Genomic DNA, 27759 nt, shown 5'->3' with positions numbered 1-27759 from the left:
ATTTGCTAAAGAGGATACAATTTGCCAAAGAACACATTGACTGGCCTAAAGAGAAATGGTGCAATATTTTGTGGACTGATGAAAGCAAGATTGTTCTTTTTGGGTCTAGGGGCCGCAGACAGTTTGTCAGACGACCCCCAAACACTGAATTCAAGCCACAGTACACTGTGAAGACTGTGAAGCATGGTGGCACACAAGCATCATGATATGGGGATGTTTCTCATACCATGGTGTCGGGCCTATTTATCGTATACCACGGATCATGGATCAGTTTGAGTACATCAAAATACTTAAAGAGGTCCTGTTGCCTTATGCCGAAGAGGAAATGCCCTTGAAATGGGTGTTTCAGCAAGACAACGACCCCAAACACACCAGTAAGCGAGCAGCATCTTGGTTCCAGACCAACAAGATTAACGTTATGGAGTGGCCAGCCCAATCCCCGGACCTTAATCCAATAGAAAACATGTGGGGTGACATCAAATAGGCTGTTTTTGAGGCAAAACCAAGAAATGCAGAGGATCTGTGGTCTGTATTGCGATCGTCCTGGGCTGGAATACCAGTTCACAGGTGCCAGAAGTTAGTCGACTCCATGCAACACAGAAACCGTGGTTATACAACTAAATATTAGTTCAGTGATTCACAAGAAAGCTAAATCTTCAAGCATGTTTCAGTTTATACAGTAAATGTTTGACTTTGTAAAGAAAAATGCAGACACTGCTATTTTTTTGAACAGCCTAATATTCCATTTTCTTCACTTTCTATAAAGTAATAACAAATTTGATACATTTTTCTTCATGTTTTGATCTTGAATAGAATGTGCAGTGTTCTCAATGCATTTTTGTGTATTGAAATAAAAGTTATTATTAGGATTTTGAGCTTTACTCACTTTTTTAAACACACTGCTATTATTTTGAACACAACTATATCTATATATATATATATATATATATATATATATATATATATACACAAAATGAGTAGTGTACATGCTCATATAAAAAAAAAAACTAAAAAAAAACCTTAAAACCCTCATGTTGTTCAAAACATGTATGACTGTGGACAAAGAAAAGAAGGTAGTTAGACAAACGTTCAAGCTGCTTTTTTTCTATGTAATGAAAGTGGATGTGGATCAAGCGCAGTTGTCGTCACTGTTCAGTTTTTACAGCAGAAATTGTCTGTGCTTTTATAGGTACCTGTTTGGACAGAAGGTGGAAGGAAATGCGTTTGTGATGTTTGGTGTGATGGACGGTGAGAAGAAAACAAGTATTGCTTCTTCTCTTCAAAGAGTTCAGGTGAGAGACATTAAACGGTTTACAAGCTGTAATCAGTCTCATTTCTCCTCACCTAAAGGATGACTTGAATAAAACAATAAAATGCTTTTTACTGCGTCTTGTTGACTGGTGTTGTCTTTCTGACATGAATAGATTAGTGAAGGAGAAGGTGAGGCAGGACTGACCGGGGAGATGATCACTAAGACCTTTCCAGACATTAACCAGCTGGTTGGACGATCAATCTATGTTTCAGCCAGTCTTTTAACAGAAAGTGGTAAGACTCAACAGATACTGTACATCTGTATGTTTACATGCCTGTGTGTGATTGTATATGAGAGGCTAATCCTGTGTGTGTGTGTGTGTGTGTGTGTGTGTGTGTGCGCGCGCGCGTGTGTGTGTGTGTTTTAGGCAGTGAAATGGTGAAAGCAGAAAGGAGAGGCATTCAGATTGTGACGTCACTGTACACCATCCACTTCAAGAAAACACCACAATTCTTCAAACCTGGGATGCCCTTCAGTGTCTCGGTATGAAACATAGACAAACAAGTAAACATCATAAACTATTTAAGTTTGCATGAAATGGAAGTTGCAGTTTTTTCTTCCCTATTGTGATGTGAAAAAATAATCCAGTTTATTTGTTTTGGTTTAATGTAAAAATATTTATTTTAGGATATTTTAGGATAATTGAACTTAATTAACTTAATTGTTTTGGACAAAATTAAGACTGTTAACCTAATTCAACTAAACGGCATTGGATTAACCTTATGTAATTAACTTAAGTTAATTGAAATAAATAATGTTACATAAACCCAATGTAACCTAGTTACGTGGAACCTGTTGACATAAAAACGTTAATTAAAGCCAACATAGCATTTTTTAGAATATATATATATACTATAAATATATATACACTAGGGCTGGGCGATTTAAATCGCGATATTGTTATGCGCATCTCGTCAGTAAAGCCGGTTCCTTGATTAGTAGTAAATCGCCTTCACCTGCTTTCAGATGGAGCGGCATTTACTACAAAGAGCCGTAGTTAACTGACAAGCTGAGCCATATCGCATTAATATCACGGACGTATCGCCAGCGATAATTAATGCGATATGGCTCAGCTTGTCAGTTAACTACGGCTCTTTGTACACAGCAAAAACTCCAGTGTTAAATTAACACTCCTGGGAGTGTATGAGTCCACACTCAAGAGTGTTTAAGTTAATGAGATAATTAAGTGATTAATTTAGTGATGATTGAACATTATTGAAGACACCTGATGTTAACAAGCAGAATCACTGAAGGAGAAAATCACAAATTGTAAGTTACCATTATGACGATCAATGGTTGCTTTAGTTGGACTCTTGACCCATATATTATTAACTTTAGATTTTGTTTGTCTGTTGTTTTTGAATTATAATCACCAGTTGAACAAAGAAAAAAGTGATCTGATGGTGTTGGTTATGTTATGACAATCATCATTTGAACTTGATCACTGAACTCATTAAAATCCTTCTTTCTGACTTCGATTTATGTTGCTGGTTAGTGAATCTGCATAAATGCCCAGAATTTTTTATATAATATAAAGGATTTCTTAAAAGTTGTTAAAAAAAAAAAAAAAAAAGATCATTCTTTTAGGCACACACAGATGTCAAGATTCAGTCTATGCATCTCAACAATGGTGAGGAGCAGAATATTCAATTAGGAAAAGTAAATTACATAGACAATTCAGATCATAATTTATTCATACCGCAATGCATGATGGGAGCCATTAATGAGTTGTGATTGGTGGCAGCCACTGCAACATGCTTTATTATTGTCACCATTGTTGAGATTCACAGGCTGATTATTGATGTCTGTGTTTTAAATGAATTTATCTGAATGTCTTTTGATCAGAACAATGTTTATTAAGTATTTTGAATTATAAGTAACGCACTGATAATCATAGGCTGAAGAATCACTAAACTGCAGCTAACAAGTTAAACCAAACTCAATAAGTCTCAATAAGTTTCCTTTTTCAGGTCACAGCATGATTAAGTCAAAACATAATCATCACTATACGATAACATTTTACTTTGTTCATTTAACTGTTATAAATCAATAACAGCAGTCAAACAACAGTAAATATTAAAGTAAACATGTAATGGTCTAGAGCCCAACTAAAGCAAACACCCATCACCTTAATGGTAACTTACAATTTGTGATTTTCTTCTTCAGTAATTCTGCTTGTTAACATCAGGTGTCTTCAATAATGCTCAATCATCACTAAATTAATCACTTAATTATCTCCTCAGCCCTAAATGCCGCTCCATCTGAAAGCAGGTGAAGGCGATTTACTACTAATCAAGGAACCGGCTTTACTGACGAGATGCGCATAACAATATCGCGATTTAAATCGCCCAGCCCTAATATACACACAGTATATATATATATATATATATATATATATATATATATATATATATATTTCTTTCTTTTTTTTGCTTTGGCTTCTATAAAAGGTTTACGTAACAAATCCTGACCAGACTCCTGCTGAAAATGTGGAAGTGGAGGTCAATCCTGGAGGGGTCAGAGGTCAAACAAGAGCCAATGGTATTGCAAAGGTTACCGTCAACACTCCAGGAGGATCTTCTACACTGCAGATCACTGTAAGACCTGCAAACTCAACTAATGTTCAGTCAGTTTCACTGAAGAACTGGTGGAAAATAGATCAGTTAACATATGTTGACCAAGCACTGGAGTATATACTACACAGCACATCAGAACACAGTGTATTTGTTCTTTTCAGGCAAAAACCAAAGATCCACAATTAACAGATGAACAGCAGGCAGTGAAGACGATGACGGCTCTCGCTTACATTCCCAAAGGAGACTCCAAGAACTACTTTCACATCAGCATGTTTGCTGCAGAGCTTCAGATCGGTGATCAAATGACAGTCAATCTCAACACTGGAGAAAGTCCAGGAGTCAAAGATCAAGATTACACATACATGGTAAAGATTATAGTTATTTCATATTCAGCTGCACCACAAATGTATTTATTATATCAATATTTGATTAACTTCCACAGCTTGTGTTTGAAATCATATGAATATCATAAATACTGTTAACTCATCTGCCTCATTTTCAGATCTTAAGTAAAGGTCAGATTGTTAAAGCAGACAGGTTCAGGAGGAGTGGACAACCTCTAGTGACTCTGTCTCTACCTGTAACCAGAGACATGGTGCCGTCCTTCCGCTTTGTGGCTTATTACCATGTGGGCTCGTCTGAGGTGGTGTCTGATTCAGTCTGGGTCGACGTGAAGGACACGTGCATGGGAACGGTGGGTCAACCATCACAAGAAATAGTTGATGTCAATCAAATGCTAATCAACTAGATCTGATTCAGTGTCTCTCGTTTTAACAGCTCAAGCTTCAGGTGAAGGACAAGAGGAATACCTATGGCACAGGAGATCTGGTCAAGCTGCAGATAACTGGAGATCCTGGAGCTAGAGTTGGGCTGGTGGTGGTTGACAAGGCTGTGCATGACCTTAACAAGAACAGACTCACTCAGACTCAGGTGAAGGACCTTCATCAGCTCCTCAACAGCTTGTAATTTAGCTAATAAATGATATCTTTGTTGCTTTAGATCTGGGACTTCATAGAGAAGCATGACACCGGCTGTACGGCAGGAGGTGGAAGGGACAGTATGGGGGTTTTCACTGATGCAGGTCTGATGTTTGAGTCCAGCACTGCAGGAGGAACCGACACCAGAACAAGTATATATGTATATTTGTAATTTCTTCAATTTTAATAAAAAGACTAGTATATTTTATTTAAAGGTGCTATAAGCGATCTCACGCGTTTTTTAGGCCAAAACATTTTTTTTTCACATACCGCAAACATCTCCTCACTATCCGCTAGCTGCCTGTCCCCTGAACACACTGTAAAAAAACACGGTCTCTGCAGACAGCCCACGCTCCACAAACTGCAGCAAAAACAAACTGAGCAACAAACAGAGCGACCCGCAGCACGAAACATAACAAACTGTTCCAGCCAATAACCGACAAGAATGATGTGGGGGTGGGGTTCGGGGGGTTAGTGCGCGGATGAGGAGGAAGGAGGGTCTAGCTAGCCTCCGTTTTGTTTGATAATAATTCAAACATCAACAAGAGGTTACGCCAACCGAGATCGCTTATAGCACCTTTAATATTTCACTAAAATGAATCCATAGGGGCAGTTTCCATGAACATACAATTGAAATAATTTTCTACATATTTATGAATGTCTCCAGTATCTATTATTTTAACTAATTTAAGTTGGTATAATCTGCGCTGGAAAAGCACTGCACCAAGTTCAGTTGTAGTGAATTCCCTCTCACACATTAGAGCGCCATATGCTAATTTCATTCTAATTAAATTCCCTCTAGCGCCGGAGTGTCCCATCCTTTCAAAGAGAAGACGGAGATCACTGGGTGAGAATCTGCTCTTATGATTCGACCCTTTTAAAGATTAAACATGTTTTTAAAGTTCATCTCTGCTGTTAAATATGTTGTTTATCTGTCATTGTGGCTTGAATGATCCCTGTATTGGAAAAGTTACCATAATCTTGAGGATTATCAGAACATGCTAGTATTGATCCAGCTATGATGTCTACAGAGCCCCTAACGGAAAAAATATGAGATGGGAAGAAAAATAATATGATAATGCTTTTGCTTTCTCTCACAAATGTATGGCATTCCCCCGAGAAACTTTCAGAAAATAAATAATTGATTAAACAGTGCAAATACGATAGGGCTCTAGCACCAATCAGGGCTTTCGAACCCTGATACATTTTTACTTGACTTGATTGTTTGTCCTTTTGCTCTAAAATGTAAATTCTGTCACATTTGTATCTGTTACAACAGGTGATGATGATGATGAATATTATACAGACTCTGATGAGATCGTGTCACGTACTCAGTTCCCTGAGAGTTGGCTTTGGGAAGAGATTGATCTATGTGAGAATTGGTGAGTAGGAGAGCCGGTCAGTTGAGCCCTGTTTACACCCTTAGCAAATTATGTCATTCAACATGAGCTGTTGGCGACAGTGTGTGTGTGTGTGTGTGTGTGTGTGTGTGTGTGTGTGTGTGTGTGTGTGTGTGTGTGTGTGTGTGTGTGTGTGTGTGTGTGTGTGTGTGTGTGTGCGTGTGTGCGTGTGTGAGAGAGTATGATAGTAAACAACCATTAAAAGAGTACTTCAACAGTCTTCTTGTATTTTCCTCATATCTCAGTCCAGCACCAGTCACAGATAAAGTGATCCTCCTTAAAGACTCTATTACTACCTGGCAGATCTTGGCTGTCAGTCTGTCACCAACACTTGGTAAGATGAAGCTGCAAACACAGGATACATGGTCTGAAAATCATCATCATCATCCAGGAGCTGCTGCTTTAAACCCTTCTGTGTGTCTGTGTTCCTCCTCAAAGGCATCTGTGTGGCAGAACCTGAGGAGATTATAGTTTTTAAACCATTTTTCATTGACCTCAAGATCCCTTATTCAGCTGTGCGCGGTGAACAACTGGAAATCAAGGCCATTATTCACAACTACACACCAAGAAACCTGAAGAAGGTAGATCTGATTTGATATTAAAAAATATTTTTTAATTTATGTTATACATTAAAACCATGTTCATCATAATAACTATTTCTGCTGGAGTCAAATCATAGACATATCAGAAATATCCTGTCATCACACATTTCATGTTCAGTTGAAATGCATTTATTTTGGAGGCCGTTTCCTCTAGATATTGAAGTGATTTGTGTCTCGCTCTCCTGTTTTCACAGGTGCGTGTGGAGTTTATGGAGGCAGAAAATGTTTGCAGCTCTGCCAGTAAGAAAGGCAAATACAGAACAACAGTAAACATTGACAAAGACTCCAGCATAGCGGTTTCATATGTGATTATTCCCATGACTCTGGGAAATCACATGATTGAGGTGAAAGCTTCAGCATATGATTCTGTCCACACTGGAGTGAGAAAGACCCTGAAGGTGGTGGTACGTCTGATGGCATTTCTGTCAATTTTGATTTGGTCATTCATTAATGTAATCAATAGATGTTTGTCATATTTTGAATAGATAAACTCTCTCTCTCTCTCTCTCTCTCTCTCTCTCTCTCTCTCTCTTTCTCTCTGTCTCTCTCTGTCTCTCTCTCTCTCTCTCTCTCTCTCTCTCTCTCTCTCTCTCTCTCTCTCTCTCTCTCCCTTAGTCTGAGGGTCTGCTGATTCCATTACACAGACCAAACGTGGAGCTCAATCCTGTTAAGAATGGTGAGATTTACTGTGAACCCTACAATTACATTACTGTGTTATACTTGCATTATACAACATTACACACATTATACTTTCAGCAAATTATAAAAAAAAAAATAATAATTTCATTATAGTTCGAAGTTAATCAAGAGATCAGAATGAACTCCTACACTTTTGTAGTTATTCCTACTCTTACTCACCAAAAGTGTACAAAATTTCACCAACTCATTACTCTTCCTCTTTGTCTCTGTTTCTCATCCCAAATGGAACAGGGGAAAGACCTATAGTTATTAAAGCTGAAACACCAGCTGATCGGGTTCCAGACACACCTGCTATCACCTACATCTCAATTACTGGTGAGGAAAAATATGTTTTCATGAATGTGCCACATCCATCTACTCCTCCGGGAGTTTTAGCACTCGTATGAAGATTGTTCCTCAGTACTTAATGCTGGGACTGGTTTGTAATTGGGGTTGAACGACTTCAAATTTTTTAACGTCGACATTTATGTGATGAAAGTCGAGTCGACTAGTCGCTGATGACGTCATTGATGAACAAATCAGCTATGGCATATGACGCTCCTACATAACAGCTTATTTTGATCAGTTCTTTTGTCTTTTTGGATTATTATGTTTATCACAGATTTCTGGTCGTTCTAAATCAGATATAGTAAAGATTACATATAAATGAATGCATTAGTGTGAGAGAGAGCCATTGCGTATGCATTAATTTTACCTGGTATCTCTACTAATACTGAAGCTGTGGGTTTTAGTTACTAAGAAATATTTGGCAGGATATTTTTTAGTTTCTAAGCTATTTTATTGATAAATCACAGAACAGAGTTTACAATACATTACTGCACTACAGAAAGATTCTGTACGCGCGATCTTCACGTAGTGTGTGTGTGTGTGTGTGTGTGTGAGTGAGTGTGTGTGAGGGTGTGTGAGTGTGTGTGTGAGAGAGAAATGCAGCAGCAGAATCCCAGATAGCATACATATCCGGGCCTCATCTGGGCCAACTATGAGGCACATATGGCTCAGTACTGGCAGTGGGAAAGGTCAAATGGGCTGTATCTGCACCGAGCACTTTATCTTGTTTGTATGAAGGTTATCAACGGCAGTTGCGTTACCGTAAATCAGATGAATCCTACGCTACCTGGGTAGACTGGCCGAGCAGCTAATGGTAAACTGGTTTTCAAGCAGATCGCCTGTCAATCAAACTCCCTGTGAAGGGTGAATTTTCCAGCTTTCCGTGTTTTCACTGTTATACGGTAGGGAGCGCTACTACACATCTACTGAAAAAGTACAGAATCTCCAGATCAAAACACAGATGCAGAAACATGCAATCTCATATCATGTGCATATTTAAAATAATATGATCATCAACATGAAACAACATATAAATCAAAACTGCCTAAAAAAAAGTTTTTTTTAGCTTTTTGATCAAATTATGGCTTTTTTAAAAAACTTACCCACATTCAAATGTTGATAAAAAAGAATGCATGAAGCTAGAATTGAAACATTTTTTTATTTTGGGGAAAATGAGCAAAAATGCTGTTTATCCTGCGTTAAACTTAAATTTGCGTTAAATTTGAAACTGTGCAGATACAAAACCAAACAGTGTCAAAATGTTGCATAAATATTCTATCCTGACAAAGATAATAAAAAACTGAATTCTCAGCCTGCTCTTTTCTTCTTCCAGGTGAAGAGATCTCTCAGACAGTCGAGCAGGCCATCAGTGGAGACTTCATGGGTCGCCTTATTATCCAGCCCAGTGGTAATGGAGAGGAGAACATGATCACTATGACTCTACCTGTCATTGCCACTCATTATCTGGACAGCACCAATCAGTGGGAGGCTGTTGGAATAGACCGCCGTAATGAAGCCATTAAACACATCAACACAGGTCAGCAGGACAAATATAAGGTCAATTCAGGTTGATTGGGACACATTTTGCCATTAAGATGACTAGGAAAATGTGTCCCAATCAAGCTGAATTCACCCCTAAAGAAAATTAAATTAAATTAAAAGAAAACTCAAAGATGCTCTCATGAAAAATGTGGAAAATATATGCAATAAATACATTTTCTTTCTTTATCTTGTTTGTATGAAGGTTATCAACGGCAGCTGGGTTACCGTAAATCAGATGGATCCTACGCTGCCTCGATAGACAGGCTGAGCAGCACATGGTAAAGTCGGTTTTGTTTCGTTTCATGCCTGATTTTGCTTGTCTTACATATTTTATTATTTAAAGGGGTCATATAATGGTACATGCACTTTTACAAGTTGATTGTACTGAAATGTGTGTTGGCAGTGCCTGTACACAACCATCATAAAATGATAAAAATCCATCCAGTGGTTTCTTTTTAATCTTCTTATATGTTTTCCCCCATCTCAAATCAAGCCGTTTGATTTTGTGACGTCACACAGTCAGACACCCCTCCCACGATTGTTGATTGACAGCAGCGTTTCAACACAGACCCGCCCTCGCTCGTGAGTGAGCTGTCAATCATAGTCCGCGCGTCATTGTTGATAGCTGGAGCACTGAGCAGAATGGCGTCTAAGCGATTGTTGTGTTCTGTTCTTGGGTGTAATAACGAACACAGCAGTCATTTTGATGTTCCTAAATCCGAACCGCTGAAGACGCAGTGGCTGAGTTTGTTTTTGAAGGGAATTCCCCACGATCAACGTCAATACTTTCATGTTTGCGCGAATCATTTCACACACCAGACTGCTTTATAAATGAGGGTCAGTATAAAGCTGGATTTGCTAAGAAGCTGCTCCTGAAAAAAGGATCGGTACCAACTATTCGTGTTCCTGCTGCACCTCCAGAAGAACTGAAGTGAGTGTAACGTTTTATTAACCTTTATATTAATATTTATATTAATCTTTGCAAATCGCTTGCTGCACGCTTCACGATGAATGCGGCTGCTTACACTCAGGATACATTACGGCATGTTTTCTATGTACGACGTTCTCAATATAATTCATAATCCCACGTTTATAATGAACAACGCGTTATGGTTATTGTGTTATTGTGTGTACGCACAGAACAGAGGGGCGGGGTGAGCAAAGCTCATTATCATTTAAAGACACATGCACTTAAATGGCATGCTGAAAACAGAGCTGTTTTTGACCAGGTAAAATTAGTGTTTTCTTACAATACTAATGAGAATTTTTAATTAAAGTATATTACAAACTTTTAATTTAGACCCTAAAGAATCATATTAGCTTGTACAAAAATGGCATTATATAATTCCTTTAACATTGTTTTAATAGTAAAAAAATCATTATTACTTGTTTTTTATTTGATTTATTTTATATCTTTCTGTTTGTCTGTTTTTAAGGCTGACTGCATATGTTGCTAAAGTCTTCACCATGGCCATTAACTTTGTTACAATAAAAGAAGACGTGATCTGCAGCGCCCTCAAGTGGCTGGTTCTCCACAAACAACTGGCAGACGGCTCCTTTAAAGAGGTAATCTGTAATTCATGGAGAGATGGTGGTAAGTTGAATGTGGCCTGTTTGTGTTCACCTGTGTTCAGAAAAGATTGATGAAATAATCCAGAACCAGGTATTTATTTCTCTGTGGTTGTCTTAGCACATGAAATACTCACTATAGTGAACTAACACTGTAAAAAATAAAGTCTTAAAAAAACGGTCAATGACTGTCAGCTATGGCTGCCAAACAAAATCCATAAAATATCCTAATTGAAATAAAGTGCTAAAAACTGAAACGGAATTTTTCCTTGAATGTTTTATAGAAAAACGCTTATTTTACAGTTATTTCCTGAATTATTACGATCAAACACTTTAAAAAAGAACGTAAAAACGGTCAAATGACTGTCAGCAATTGTTGCCATTCAAAAAAAAAAACGTGAAATGAATGTAAAATATCCTAATTTAAATAAAGGGCAAAAGTCTTTTACAGACATTTTCATTAAACTTTTTAACAGAAACAGTTATTTTACAAATATTTACAGAATTTTTACTTACAAACACATTAACTGTAAAAAGTGAATCTCTTGCAGTGAACTACATGCATTATTTATTGGCATGCATTATTTATGTAGGCATTCTTAAACTCAGTTTAAGAATGCCTACAAAGCCCGCTCACTACCTGCTTTTGGCAAATCGGACCATGCCGCCATTTTCCTCACACCGGAATATAAACAAAGGCTCGTTCAGGATCCCCCGGTGCAGAGAGTAGTGACGCGCTGGTCCTCCCACTCAGAAGCTATGCTACAGGCGGCTCTTGATCACGTCAACTGGGACATGTTCCGGGCGAGTTCATCTGACGTCAGCGAGTTCACGGATGCAGCATTAAGCTTTGTAAACACGCTTACCGAACAAGCTACAGAAACAATAACTATAAGGAACTTTTTCTAATCAGAAACCGTGGGTGGACAGAACAATCCGTGCTGTGGTTAACAAACACACTGCAGCTTACAACGAGGCTCTTCTGACGGGGAACATGAGCGAATACAAAGCATCGTGCTATGCTCTCCGACGCGCAGTAAGAGCCGCAAAACATCGATATAGAGAGAGAATTGAGTCTCATTTCCAGCTCAAGGACTCTCGACGGATGTGGCAGGGACTGAGGACCATCTGTGCCTTCGGTAACAAATCCTCCGCAGTGGTGAGAGCAGATCCGCTGCTGGCCGACGAGTTAAACACCTTCTACGGCCGCTTCGATTGCAATGGCGGCAGCACGACTCTGCCGACCCGCGCGTCAGGAAGCAGTATGCAGAGCAGCGATAATCCTGTAATCACCGTGTCAGAGGATGAGGTTTGGAGGGCGTTAAAGAAAGTGAACGTCAGGAAAGCAGCCGGACCTGATGGGATAACCGGCCGTGTTCTGAGGTCCTGCGCTGATCAGCTCGCTGGTTTGTTCACTTCTATCTTTAATGAGTCCCTTGCTACCTCCGTGGTTCCCACCTCATTTAAAAAAATCTGTTAGAACAAAAAACCCTCTTGCCTGAATGACTATCGCCCAGTTGCCCTCACATCAATAGTTATGAAGGTTTTTGAGAGACTTGTAAAGAGCCACATCTGCTCATCCATCCCTGTTACTTTGGACCCTCTTCAGTTTGCCTATCGTCCAAATAGATCTACTGACGATGCCATCTCTCTCGTCCTCCACTCTTCCCTCACACACATGGACAGCAAAAATGGGAATTATGTAAGGATGTTATTCATTGACTACAGCTCAGCTTTTAATACTATAGTCCCCATCAAGCTAGCTTCTAAACTCACAGACCTTGGCCTAAACTCCTCACTCTGCGACTGGATTCAAGACTTTCTCACTTGCAGACCTCAAGTGGTGAATGTTGGCCAGTTCACCTCAAACTCCATCACTCTGAACGTAGGAGCCCCACAGGGCTGTGTCCTGAGTCCCTTGCTCTACTCTCTCTACACGCATGACTGCGTGTCCTCTCACAACTCCACATCTATAATCAAATTCACTGATGATACTGTGGTTCTGGACCTCATTTCCAACAATGATGAGACCGCATACTTGGATGAGGTAGAGAGACTCACATCATGGTGCCAGGACAACTGTCTCTCTCTGAATGTGTGTAAAACTAAAGAGATGATCATGGACTTTAGGAAGAGACAGCAGCAGCCCTACACTCCTCTTATGATCCGTGGGACCCCTGTGGAGAGGGTGAGTATTTTCAAGTACCTCGGTGTAAACATCTCCGAGAACTTGACTTGGGACTACACACATACAAACACAGGTTAAGAAAGCCAGGCAAAGACTGTACCATCTGCGACAGCTGAGGAAATTCAGGGTTTCACCTGCAATCCTGAAAACGTTCTATTCAGGGACCATAGAAAGTGTATTGACTCAGTGCATCTCAGTGTGGTATGGAAACAGCGAGTTGTGCGCTTAGCTGAGCGCATCTCAGGGTCTGCTTTCACCTCTCTCCAGGACATCTACCTCAAACGTTGCAAAAGTAGAGCTGTCAAAATCATCGAGGATTCAAATCACCCTGGTAACCGACTATTCACTTTGCTACCATCTGGTAAGCGCTTCCGTAGCCTGATGGCAAAAACTGAGAGACTTAGGAGGAGCTTCTTCCCCCAGGCCATCAGGCTCCTAAACTCTAACTCTTTTTTAGTATTATAGTACTATAGTACTCAATTATAGTACTATTTAAGTCAACAAACAGACTGATCTGCACATTTATATTTATCCTTTATTTTATTTTATTCTTTTATTTTTTTTACTTTTATTTTTATTAATATTTATGTATATTCAGTTTTTTGTATTCTATATAATTGTCTTTGGAGTGGACCTGACTTACATTTCACTGCTGGTTGTACTCTGTATAATTGTGTATGTGACAAATAAAATCTTGAATCTTGTTGAGAATTAACAGAGGTTGAAGTTGCTGTTTTATTGAAAATAATAAAGTTGGCTTTAGTTGTGCTCTTGACCCTTGAATTTTTAACATTAGTTTTATTCTGGCTGCTTTAACTGTGTGTCTCTGAAACATGGCAAAGAATGCAAGAGTAAATCAGATCAGATGATGTTAGGTATTTTTTTAGTGATGTCATCATGTAGTGGCCTGATTTATTCATACCACCTGAACTCTAATATCTGATTAAGTCGTTAAATATTAGTTGTTAACTTTGCATGCCAATACTGCTGTGATACTCTGAACGATTTTATGAAGCCATCATACAGAACATTTTTTGACAAGATCATAGACACACATCCAGGAAATGCACACTTTAGAACCATTTTAAACGTGAACTCACGTCAGAGGCCCACACAAAAGAAAATTAATAGCTGAATAAAGTTTATATATATATATTTTATAATATTTATATATACATTTTTTTTTTTTTTTTTTTTTGCCGCACAAAGTATTCTCGTCACTTGATAAACTTAAGGTTGAGCCACTGTAGTCACTTGGACTATTTTAACAATGTCTTTACTAACTTTTCTGGGATGGCAAATATCAATTACCTTGCAGCCAATGAAGGAGTGAGACAGCTCTCACATTTCATCAAAAATATCTTAATTTGTGTTCCAAAGATAAACGAAAGTCTTAGGGGGTTGGATCAACATTAGGGTGAATAATTACTGAAAAACTTTTTGGGTGAACTAACCCTTCAACAATCCAGGATTTCTATAGCATGAGATTCTGCAGCATTTTAATTAGAAAGGCTGAAATATTTAATATATATATATTTTATATAAACATTCTTTAAACCCCTTCATTGAGACAAACACAAATTTCAAGATTCAGCGCATGCATCTCCATAATGGTGACATGCTTTATGGTGCAATGCATTCTGGGTGCATCATACAAATCTCATCAGTGGCTCCCAGAATGCATTGCGGCATGAAGCATGTCACCGTTATTGAGAATCACACGCTGATTCTTGAGGTTTGAGTGCGTCTAATTGAAACAATAGTTAAAAATGTTTAGTATTGTTTTTATTTTACAGCTTTTCTTATTTAAACATTGTTGGATGTTATGCTGTTGAAACAGTACTCTAATCAACTATATGTAATTATTAACACACATGACGGCCTAGAATACATTAACTGATCAGAGCATTACATGATGATTCTATCTTCATCATCAAGTAGCTGACATCATCTGATCACATTTTCTCTTACTGTTCTGGCCATAACAAACAGTTAAAGCAGCAGGAGAAAAACATTAACATTAAAACATCAAGAGTCAAACTGCCCAACTAAAGCAAACACTGATCACCATAATGGTGACACCAAGCCAAACTATTAATTTCAATAAATCATCAACATCTAAACCTCTATTAATCTCAATAAGGACTTTTGTACACACATGACAGAAGTAAATCTGGTTAGTAATAAGTCAAGCTGGTAATGCTGTTTTTGGAGTTGTTTAATGATGTTGGAGCCTGACATCAAATGTTTACCAAAATGTGACGTCTGAGCGATGTCCAATAACATTTCTAGCTGGGGTGACTCACATTGTGAATGGCAAGCCAAGTGGTTCAGAATTACGCTATAGATTAATCGCGTTTACAGCCAAACGGCGTCAAATACGGCGTTTTAAACCGTATTTGACGGCGCAAAATACGCCGTTGTAATTACAAACGCCATAAAAACCGTGCGAAATACGTCAATGACGCCGTATTCAACGGCGTTTTAGTGTGCATGGAAAGCGCCACGTTTTACGCCGTTCATCTCGCCATAAGACGCCGTAAAAAAAGCCGTTTTGGGTGCACAGAGCGCGTGTTATTTTACGGCGTTTTGCTTATAGTATAATGAGACACGCCCACTGATTTCCACAGCCAGTAAGTTTGAACTGTTCTCTCCCAATCAATGATGAACTGAGTCAGACCAGACCAATTCAGCACGGATCATTTGTGGTAATCCAACTCTTATGCTCATAAGGAGTTATTCATTTTATGGATTAAAAATATTGTTAATCCATAAGAGTTATGGGTATAGAGTTATGGATTTTATCCTGTTTTTTCTCCATTCACAGAAGCGCTACAGGTGAATACGATGATGAATCCCCCTATTCTGTTGCTGCTATTTGTACATGCAGGCTAAAACTAAACCCCTGGAAAAAAATGTTTGGGTATTTTTAATGGGTCACAGTCACAGACACTTGTTTACTCTAATTTAATTTAATTTTAATTTAACATAATCTTGTCGGTTAATGAATGGAGAATGATCGCGTCGGTTGAAGGTTGCAGGGAAAAAAAAAACCCCGAAACAAATCCAGTTTGTTGATAAAAGAAAACATTTCTAATTTCTAATCGTCGTTTCTCCCGCACCCTGCTCCTCAGACTAGACGGCGCTCACATGGGTTGCCAGTCTGAGCACACGCAACAGGAACAAGCGCAAAGGACAATGAAAATTGGCAAATTGGCAACGTGCAGTATCACAGACCATAACAAAAACAAACATTCCAGCCTGGAAACGCACATTTCAAAGTAAAATAACTGGCTGTAGAAGTGTTTTTCAGAGAAACAAGTATGTGAACTTAGCATTGTTTCCTTAATATATGCAAACATATTATGGTATTTTTATGCTTTAGTAGAGTGAAAAAGTTACATACAGCACCTTTAAGGGTCAAGAGCCCAACTAAAGCAAACACTGATTATCATAATGGTGATTTAAAAATAGTGATTTTCTCCTTCAGTGATTCTGCTTGTTCACATAAAAAAAAAAAAAAAAAATCAATAATGCTCAATTGTCACTCAAATTGTTATTGAATGATTAAAACACACACATAATATGATTGTTTTGTGATATAGTCTGTTTATGTGTGCTTTATTCCAGGGTGATGTACAAGGTAAAGATGCTGATGCCTCTCTGACGGCCTTTGTTGTGATTGCCATGCAAGAGGGCAGACAGATCTGTGCTGGATCAGTTGGTGTAAGTCAATTTGTTTCACCTCCAGTGGCCGCTCGGGGATTTCTAAAATAGAGGAAACACAGTAATAATAGCGGTCTTGGGATCCTCTCCCAAAACATTTTTGAAATATTATTAACTGCTTTAAAATGTCTTTTTGAATCACTTTTAGACATAAAATGTAAAAAAACAAAAATGAAACTTGCAGCAAGGAAATATAAATATAATTTCACTCACCTTGCCTATCACCTGAAGAAAAAAATCCATCCTTCTGTTCTTTTTTTAATGTCCGTGTTAGGCCTTTTATTAAAGCTGACTGCCTGTAGTTAACTTAGGCGTGGGGTCTTCCTTCATTTATAATAGAGTATCACAGTCCCGCCCACAGCCCGAGAGCGCTTAGGTGCCGGAAGTAAATTTCCCATTCATTTCTCCCATTGACGTTTTGGAAAATCCGTATCTAAAGAGTTTTAGAGCATGTCTGAGGATAACCAGCTACGGCTGAACTCATAAGCATACAACATATCATTTCGAGTGAAAAAACGAAGAGAAAATCCAAAAAGAGTCAAAGGTACAAGACTGTGTACATAATTCATTTCCGAGCGAAGGAACTACTCATCCCATAAACCACCGCGCCTCACTGAAATCGACTGAAGCCACAACCGCGAAAGAGCCTGCCTTTTGAGCTACTTCCAAATCTGACGACAGCCACGCAAACTTTTTCCTCCAGTGCGGTCATTTATCGTAGTGAATGTGCAGTTAATAGCAGTTCTTTCAGTAGTAATCGTGTAAATAAAAGTGTTTTATATAGTTATTGTGTATTGAATTTTATATTTATCATTGTGTATTTTATATTGTGTGCGTGTGTGAAAGCGGTTAACGATAACTATACAATTATTTGTAATGTCTAGCATGTTGTGTTGTGTGTGGACGTGTTTATGAAACTGCTGGTAGCCGGGTCACGCTCTTAGACCAACCGCCTGTGAGGGTGGGAGGAAAATGAAAAGACTGGCTGGGAGTCGGATAGCAAGGCTGGTGGACCACGGCTCACAGGTGCAGATCTGGCGGTCCGCGGCGTTAGGCTCATCAGTTTCAGCGGCCCACGGGCAGGTTGCTGACAAATACTCCAACAATTTCCCATTTGTGGTCCATGCTCATTTTATTCATGAAGTTATAGTTCATCCTTAATTTGAATAACATTTAATGTATTGTCTTAATATCCACAACAAGTGAAAATTCCAACACCATCATATTCAGTTTATTAACTTGCCTTGAATTATTACACAAATGTTCAGTAAATGCATGTATGCCTAGGCTAAATACTGTTTTGACAGTGGCATCATAAAATGCTTGATATGACTCATACATATGAAGGCTACAGTAGCCTAGCTAACGTGAACGATAATGCTAACTAACGTTACCAACCTCCCTGCAAACCTCATTACAACTTTGTAGGTCTTGTCCCTCATGCTGGCCCTTACAAAACCCACAAGCTGACCCTCGGACACGCTAACGTTACACTCAACTACATGACCCGATTTGAAGTGGTTTTCACAATTTGAACACTTTTGTTTTCCTCCTTGAAAAAAGCCATCATGGCAGCCAAGAGATCATGATTGCACTGATAAGTCTACCGTGCAAAAACGCAACACAGGCTTTTTTTATATATTTTTTTTTATTAATGATCTTCAGTCTTCACGGACCTTCGCAGGGTTTAAAAGACAGTTACACGAGTTCCACCAATCAGATGCATCACTGTTGGATTGTGGGATTGTTCAGGATTGTGGGTAATGAAGTACTTATCTAAGACATCGCGAAAAAAAGGAATTTATCTCAAAACAAGGCTAGTGCCCCATGAACTTTTGGCGTTTATATGAGCATATACAATCGCTTAGTACAGCCGTAGCTGGTTTTAAGTCTACCATGTATGGTTACGTTTTTATGGCTTGTACCCCAACTGTCAATGGAGAAATTGTATTGAATTCTTACTTCCGGCACCGGCTGTGGGCGGGACTGTGATGCTCTATTTGCAGCTTCTGCTAGAATGCAATCTTGTTAAATTTGTTGGCGATCAAATATTCAATATATCATCTCTCCATAATTAAGGTAGTTAATTGCTAAGTTAGATTAGCAGCGGGAGCAGTTTAAAATATTATCACATAATTTATGTCTCTGCCATGTTCTTTTTCTCAGCACTTACTGCTGAAAGTGAAATACTTGATTGTGATTGGCTATTTTCTTTTAGTAACGGAAGGAAAAGTCTCCAGCTATGGATATGCCTCCGCATCTCTATCCCCTCAGACTCGCATAATTGCACCGTTTTGTGATTTGGACATTCAGGGAAGAGCAGCGGTGCGGTGGTTCAGACTTCAGTGATATTTTATGGTGTTACTATGGTGAATTTACAAACAAGACATTCACATTCTGAGATATGAAATAATTTTATTAACATTAAATCATTCTGTTCACCATGTGCAGGTTTAGTGCTTCAGACTCCATTTCCTCCTGAATCAATGGCAATGTAAACGCAGCTAAACCTGGATGTCACTTCATCTTTTAGTGCTTAATCCTGTTCTATGCACACACAGTTCATTGATTTACAGGCACCAAAAATTCAGTAGTGGAAATAAAAACAATTCTATCATAAACATAATTAAGCAAATGCTATATTTTGGAAATAAGACCAAAATATCGCAACCTGCAACAGCTTGACTCATAACTGGACTGATTTTATAGAATTAATAAACTTTAAGTCCATAAAGTGACTCCATAATAAAGTGACTTTTATAATTATTATTGGACAAGGCAACACTTTGAAGCATCTTTCCAAGCATAAACCAAACACAGGGCCTCTTTCAAAGGTGGTTTAGTAAAAAAGTGCTGGACAGAACAAATTTTTGGTTGCTAATTTTACTTTCGTCAAAAATAGTAGATACCAAAGGGGTTAAATGATTCAAGGCAAGCAAAAAAGTTTATATATGACTTCATTACTGTCTAAAACCTTTTTTCTGCCATTCGACTGTATTATTTATGGACCCTTATGACAAAGTTAATCTAAAGAATTGTGATGGGTGAAATCATACAGGTAACAACATAAATTAACCTTGAAGAGTTGGTGAATTATACAGTATGTAGATCTAAGAACTTTTAACCTCTTACACACTTTTATAGAGTCTGGATGAAAGTATCAGGAGGGCTGTTGCATTCTTAGAAGGTCGACTTCCACAACTGACCAATCCTTACGCTGTTGCGATGACGTCCTACGCCATGGCCAATGCTGAAAAACTCAATAAAGAGATCTTGATGAAACATTCCACCAAAGGAGAATGTCAGTAACAAGTCATCAAAAAGTGTTTTGCTTTATACAGCATGGAATAATTCTAATCCAAACCCAAGTAGTGTAATGATTGCTGCTTGTTGGTGTCAATAACAGTAAAGGAACACAGTCCTGTTATTATTCCTGCTTTGTGTTTGAATCAGCCGGTAGGTCCTGGACTGTCACTGGACAGCATCAACACTCAATGGAGGCGACGGCCTATGCTGTGCTGGCACTTGTGAAGGCCAAAGACTTTGATAAAGCAGGAGAGGCAGTGCGCTGGCTGCGTTCACAACAGTCTCATTATGGTGGATCTGGCACCACACAGGTACACTAACATCTCATCATCTGACTGTGATAAACTGATGCAGAACTTGTCTTTGAATGCTGTTCTGCACTTTCCAGGCGACCATCATGGTGTTCCAGGCCGTGGCAGCGTATCGCACGCAGGTGAAGGACCAACACAACTTCAATCTGGACGTGGAGCTGTCCGTGGCAGGAAAAAGACCTGTCAGATTTACCATTAAAAGAGACAATGTGCATCTTACACGGTCATACAAGGTGAGGATTAAACTCATCAACCTGCTTCAAAACGTGTGCTGCTCATATCAATTGAATGATTTTGTATCATACTAAGTGAGGGATGTTGGGAGTTTTGTTATTTGTCATCCATCATATTTAATTGTCTACATCAAATGTGTTGAGTTTGGTCAATAAAGTCTTCAGATATCTCCATTACATCATGGATTTGATTATCCTGCTGACTCGAGTACGTGTGTTCACTCAACAGGTGGAGATCAACAAGGACTTCAGTGTGACGGCTAGAGGAACTGGAACAGCCACTCTCTCAGTGAGTGTTCATGAGTGTTTATACGGTCAACAGCAAGATTAAAGCGTTTGACCATCTAATATGAGACGTGCTGCTCTTTTCAGGTTCTGACGGTGTACTACGCCAGACCTGTTGAGAAGAAGTCTGACTGTACACTCTTTGATCTGACTGTTAAAATGGAAAAAGACTCTGAAAGTAAGATTGACAAAGAGGCCTTTCTTTAGCACTTTATAAACACACTGAAAAAAATGTGGAGTGACATTTACTTAAAAAAAGCTAGGCAACTTTTTCCACACAGAAAGTGCTTATAATCTTTACTTGGGCTATTTCAATTAGTAATTAATTGTAAAAGTAATTAAATTGAACAAATTATAATTGAGTAATAATTAATCAAATTAATTCCTTAAAAGTTAACCTTTTAAAATGAGTAAAATTTACAAAATATCTTTTATTGCCAACATTGAAGACACCTGGTGTTAACAAGCAGAATCACTGAAGGAGAAAACCATAATTAAAGTCACCATTGTGGAGATCAGTGTGTGTTTTAGTTGGGCTCTTGACCCTTAAATTATTTACTTTAAGTTTTGTTTGGCTGCTGTACATGAGTTATAACAGCCAGATGAACAAATAGAAAAGGTGATCTGATCATTATTTCACAAGAATTAGACCTGAATCACTGAACTCATATAGAGTCCAATTTAGTTAGATTAACTATATTAATTATAGCAGCACTGGCCTTGTACGGCAGAATATTTGTAACTTTTACAATGTAAACAAAAATAATTTCCACAAAGTTTCTCTTATACAAAACAGAGACAAACAGACATCAATAATCAGCCTGTGAATCTCAACAATGGTGACATTTATAAAGCATGTTGCAGTGCATTCTGGGTGCCACCAATCAAAACTCATTCATGGCTCCCATTATGCATTGCTGCATGAATAAATAATGAGCTTATGATCAGACGTGCTCTGTTTGTCACCATTGCTGAGATTCATACGCAAAATCTTGATGTGTGTGTGTGTGCCTAAAAAAGTGTGTATATATATATATATATTATAATTTTTTTTTATTATTGATTCGATCATTTGGATTGCATTGAACAGGCTAAAAATATTATGCTGCTATAATTAATATAGTTCACCTAACTCAAAAATTGGACTCTATATGAGTTCAGTGATTCAGGTCAAATGATTGTGAAATAATGATTATGTTAAAACACAACCAACACCATCAGATCACCTTTTCTATTTGTTCATCTGGCTGTTATAACTCATGTACAGCAGCCAAACGAAACTTAAAGTTAATAATTTAAGGGTCAAGAGCCCAACTAAAACACACACTGATCTCCACAATGGTGACTTTAATTATGGTTTTCTCCTTCAGTGATTCTGCTTGTTAACACCAGGTGTCTTCAATGTTGGCAATAAAAGATATTTTGTAAATTTTACTCATTTTAAATGGTTAACTTTTAAGGAATTAATTTGATTAATTATTACTCAATTATAATTTGTTCAATTTAATTACTTTTACAATTAATTACTAATTGAAATAGCCCGAGTAAAGATTACAAGCACTTTCTGTGTGGAAAAAGTTGCCTAGCTTTTTTTAAGTAAATGTCACTCCACATTTTTTTCAGTGCATTAAGGCTTTTCACACTGTGCTTAACCCTGGGTTATCGTCACTCTAACCCTGTTTAGGAACATTTGACAGTTCTAACTACAACTACAATGACATTAGAAGTGGGTTAGCATGGCTTTCTACATGAATCATGAAACATTAAACATGATAACACAGGATTATGTTTACCAAGGGGCTAGACTGACCCAGGGTTCACTTGTTTCCCCAAATACCTTTATGTATTAAATCTTCATTTTAATGAATTTTATTTTTATATTCCCTATATAATAGAAATAGATATTATAGAAAGGGAAGACTTGACTTGAACTAAAACCACTAAAAACTTTTGTTTCCCTTTAGCAAAAGAAGGAGCCATTGCAAGTTACAACTTCATTGTGGATTTCATGTATGTGAACAAATACCTCATTTATTTTTATGTCAAGAAACCATTTAATTTGTAATTAATCAGCATGTGCTCATTTAGGCTGTTTTCACACTTGGTTTGTTTACTGTCCCACATTCGCTGTATGTTTGCTTCATGAACGAGAGTACCAGGGACAGTTAGATAATGATATCAGGGGAGACTCCAGTTTCACTGCGTTCTGACACGGAAAAAAGAGTTTATTCAGAGACAAGCAGCTCTACGCTATACTACAATATAAGAAATCTGACATCAAACGGACTCAGGTTTGCATGAAAAGCTCTAGTGTGAAAGCAGCCTTAAACACAGAATTAGCTGATGGAGGAAAACTGAAGACTTACTGAACCTGTTAATAAAACCTGCACTTTATCTCCATCTTTACAGCTACAAAAGTGATAAAACTGACGCCACTATGACTATTCTGGAGATTGGCATACCGACAGGATTTGATGTTGAAGAAAATGATCTTAAAGAGGTATTATGATGATAAACTGATGCAGAATTGCCTCACATCTGCAGATAGGCCATAAAACATGTTGGTCATCATGTGACGCACTTATTTATTATTATTTATTTATTTATGCAGTTATTTTTCTCATGTTCTTGCCCTCAGTTGTCCACGGGGAAGGAGAGATACATTCAGAAATATGAAAAGAATAAAGTGCTGTCAGAGCGAGGATCCCTCATCCTCTACTTAGATAAGGTATTTCAAACAACTTCTACTGCCCGATGATGTCAAAAACAGATTTGTTTTCTTTTAATATGGAAACCATGTGTTTTGGTTAATATCACAGTATTGTTGAATTCTTGATTCGGATTGGCTGAGAGATGTTCCAAGATGCTCATTAACTGTAACGCCATGTGGTTCCACGTAACTTTGGTACATTACAGACTGCTTATCAGAGTCATATTTCACATGATACTTTAAGCAGAAGAGAAAGTGCAAATTGAATATATAGATCTAAATTATAATGTTTACATGTATATGTTTCTATCAGCTATGCAAAATAGAATACTGTCTTTGTAGTGTAATTGCAGCTGTACATTGTTAAATGAATGCAAGAAAGAAACACCAATCACAATTCAAATGCATATTATTATAATTAATAATTTTGACTACAATTATTTTTTTTATTTTTTTTGACCCACATTATTAGTTTTTAGTTATTAGTTGTCGCTTGTGCAAATATTAATGTGGGCAGTTTCCATTGTACAATTTGATATTTAATATCATGTAAATTTGCTTTTATTTATTTTTTGTCTCATTAGGTTTCTCATAAAGATACAGAAAGACTTTCCTTCAGAATGCACAAGATGTTTAATGTGGGTCTGCTTCAACCTGCTGCCGTCACAATATATGAATATTACTCACCAGGTGAGCTATTGCTGCATGTACACACACTATTTCTTTTATTATGACCGCCGCTAGCATAGCTAGCGAAAGCGGTCATATAGGGATTGTCAAAGTTTTTTTTTTTTTTTTTTTTCGTCATCTACTGAATTTTTCGTCAACGATACCAGGGACACCGAAACACCGGGGAACATGAAATTTGGTGGGCATATAGCCCCACTAGACTTTTACGGAAAAATTTAGTTTGGTCCCCGGGGGCCACTCCCCCCCCGCGCTGGGCCCCCCCAAACCCAAAAAATGCAGTTTTTCCTAAATAACTACCTGAACCGTGGCACCGAGGATGAAGAAATTTTTATGGTATGTTGCTCTTAAGGGCCCACATCAACCTAGCCCATAATCACTCATTTGTGATTTGCGCCCCTCCCATAAAAAATGAAAATGCAATATTATTCTGCTTTAATCGCCCCTATCTTCAGTTGAGATGTTCAGAACTGCACCATATTTCATGTGTATGATTAACTTGACATCCTCTGGGGGTATGCTAAGTTTCGTAGAATTTCATCCATTGGGGGGTATAAAATAAATTCATTTATGTGCACATTTAGTGACTGTACACTCATCGGCCTGTAGATGGTGGTGTTGAGCGAAGGGTTGCTGGTTTAGGATGATACTGTCACTAAGGTTGCCAACTGTCCCGAATTAGGCGGGACGTCCCGTATTTTGGGCCTAATTTATTTGTCCCGTGCGTGACCTCCCGTGTCCCGTTTTTTGACAAGCTGATAAACCACTGACTGATACAACAGCAACAGCAGCAGTGCTGACCACGACACTTGAGAATGATCACCGACACCTGTCATCATCCAATCACAGCTTTTTTTAATCACTGTTTTGAGACAAATCATTGTTTGATTTGCGAACATCCTCTGCCGTCTGGTCGCTTCCGCTTCAAGCCGGACTCGTCTCGCGCTAACGGTAATTTCCTTTCACTGTCCACGTTTTGATTTCGGCTAATCAATTTTGGCGAATGCAAACAACGTGATTATTGTTCATGAGTCTAACATCCAGCCACGCAAGAAAACATGTAATCTACCTGAGTGAATAATATGCTCAAAAAACATTTCTGATTATTATTAATGTTTTAAAGCTTTTAGAAAGTACATAGAAAGCTTTTGTAACATTAGACACAGACACACACATACACAAACACACACACATACACACACACACAGACAGACATGCACATACTACTACTTTTTTTTAGGTATACAGTATACATAAACACGCAATACAGCCAAATTGCTCCACGTCATTTATTTTTGTGGAAAGCCAGTGCAGGCCTGAGCGTCGGTCATATTTTGTACCGCCATGCGGTACATCTAGTCTATAAAACAATTAAACTGAAGCTCTCAAATTAACACGTTAATTCAGTGCCATAAAGTATTAACATTTGAATGTTCCTCCAAAACTCTTTTCTCCACTTTCACTCACACTGAAGACACCTGTTGAACTGCAGAAATTGCTCTATTAACCTCATTTCCAAACATCTCTTCTCAAGGGGGATTTTTTTTTTGCACCATCTAAAGTTAATTAGATATTTTTATTCACAAATCAACTTAGTCTAACATAGTTTTACAGTAAATTGAGAGAATATCAATGTTTCCATATGGCAACGCTCTACCACAGTGGAATTGCTGTAATGTATTTCCTGATTGGGATTTTTTATAGATAGTAGCATCAACAATTTGATTGCAGTTATTTATTTATTTATTTGAAGGTGATTTTTGTAGTATAGTTGTCAACAAAATGATTTCTTCTTTTCAGAAAATGAATACATCAATATTTTACGGAAAGGGCAACAGGAAGAGTGCAGAGCTAGCTCTTCCATGTGATGAGAGTGTGGATGAGATAGCCAAATGATAGGGAATGGTAGGGATTAAATAATAGGGATCTACTTATTTTCTGTTTGCATGGTTTGATTTGAGTTCCGAGTATATAAATCTATCATTTAAATAACAAAGAAAATACTTTTTTGACCATTTTCCATTGTGGTACAGTGTTGCCATATAGCAACATTGCCTTAGAGCCACCCCAAACAACAAGGAACTCAGGGGTTATTCAAGATCATAGGCAAAAACACTCAACAGGGCCAAAACCATGGAACAGATAATCAGAGGAGCACTCAGAAATGCAGTTGTGACTTAGTAATGAATTGTTATATTGTTATATAATATTACGGACAAGTGTTATAAAAATTGCTCTGTAAAATAACAGTTATCTACTGGCAGATGTGGTTGCCAGCAATGTACTGTTATTTACAGCCCTTTACCGTTAATTTACAGCTCTCCTTTTTAACCGTATGTTACCGTTAAGATACCTTGGGTGGTAACTCATATCATTTGGGAAACCGATTGTTTCAAACATTTTTTTACTAATTTATACTGATAGTACTGTGATCTTTCTACATTTGAGTCCACTGAAAATAATATCTCTCAAAGGGGTCATGACATGATAAACCAAATTTGCCTTGATCTTTTGGTATATAAGAGGTCTTTGTACCATTAAAGGGTTGGTTGAATATGATTTCACTTTTCTAACTTAAGTTAGTGTGTAATGTTGCTGTTTGAACATGAACAACATCTGCAAAATTACAATGCTCAAAGTTCAAAGCAAAGGGAGATATTTGCTTTTAAAGAAATTACTTTTTAAGGACTACAACAAACGGCTGGTAGGGACTAAACAACATTCCTCCCGGGTTAGTGACATCACTAACCCTATAATTTACATAAACCCCGCCCCTGAAACACGATTTATAGATTATCAAGAATGAATATGCTAATCAATGACTAGAAGATACTACGCATAAGCTACATAAATTCATCTACTAACCATTCAGAAATGTTGTATACATGTCTCGAGTCTCTCCATCTTTCTGACTTCGGTTTGAACATAAAAGGCTAAACGTTTTTGAAATTTACAGTGCATGTCTGTGTGAGGTAAAAGGACACAAGCTCTTAAAGCTCTGCCCCCTGTGACGGGAGCAGCAGCTCATTTGCATTTAAAGGAGAACTCCGGTCAATTTTAACATTGAGCTCATTTTTTTGTACATTTGGAGTGCTGTCAATACAGAGAACAACGACAAAAATCGGTGTTGCCTACACCGAGTTATTCTATTTTTAAAATTTGCACCCTGTTGACTTCAATGGGGCAAGTTTTAAACCTGCTTTTAGCCTCTTAACCTCCTTGATGTGTCATTACAAGTGCCCAGGTCATGTGAGTGATTCCTTCCTATTCATATCATAATTTTAAAAAGAGGATAACTCGGTGTAGGCA

The 27759-nt window shown here is 37.9% G+C and overlaps 1 pseudogene across 1 annotated transcript in view; it reads left to right on the top strand.

The window, feature by feature from the left end:
• The window catches only part of LOC307152133 (complement C3-like), a 340855-nt pseudogene that overhangs the window by 253218 nt on the left and 59878 nt on the right, over nt 1-27759 (top strand). Inside the window, exons 25-35 of the transcript XR_013824042.1 lie at nt 10872-11029; nt 16823-16918; nt 20063-20219; nt 20372-20535; nt 20613-20768; nt 20998-21057; nt 21141-21231; nt 23018-23063; nt 23463-23553; nt 23692-23781; nt 24348-24453. The product of XR_013824042.1 is annotated as a complement C3-like (transcript). The remainder of the gene's footprint in view (nt 1-10871; nt 11030-16822; nt 16919-20062; nt 20220-20371; nt 20536-20612; nt 20769-20997; nt 21058-21140; nt 21232-23017; nt 23064-23462; nt 23554-23691; nt 23782-24347; nt 24454-27759) is intronic.

Source organism: Squalius cephalus (assembly GCF_949319135.1).
Source record: "Squalius cephalus genome assembly, chromosome: 2".
NCBI lineage: Eukaryota > Metazoa > Chordata > Actinopteri > Cypriniformes > Leuciscidae > Squalius > Squalius cephalus.
The sequence above is the reverse complement of the archived record's forward strand: the minus strand, read 5'-3'. Positions and strand labels throughout refer to the sequence as shown.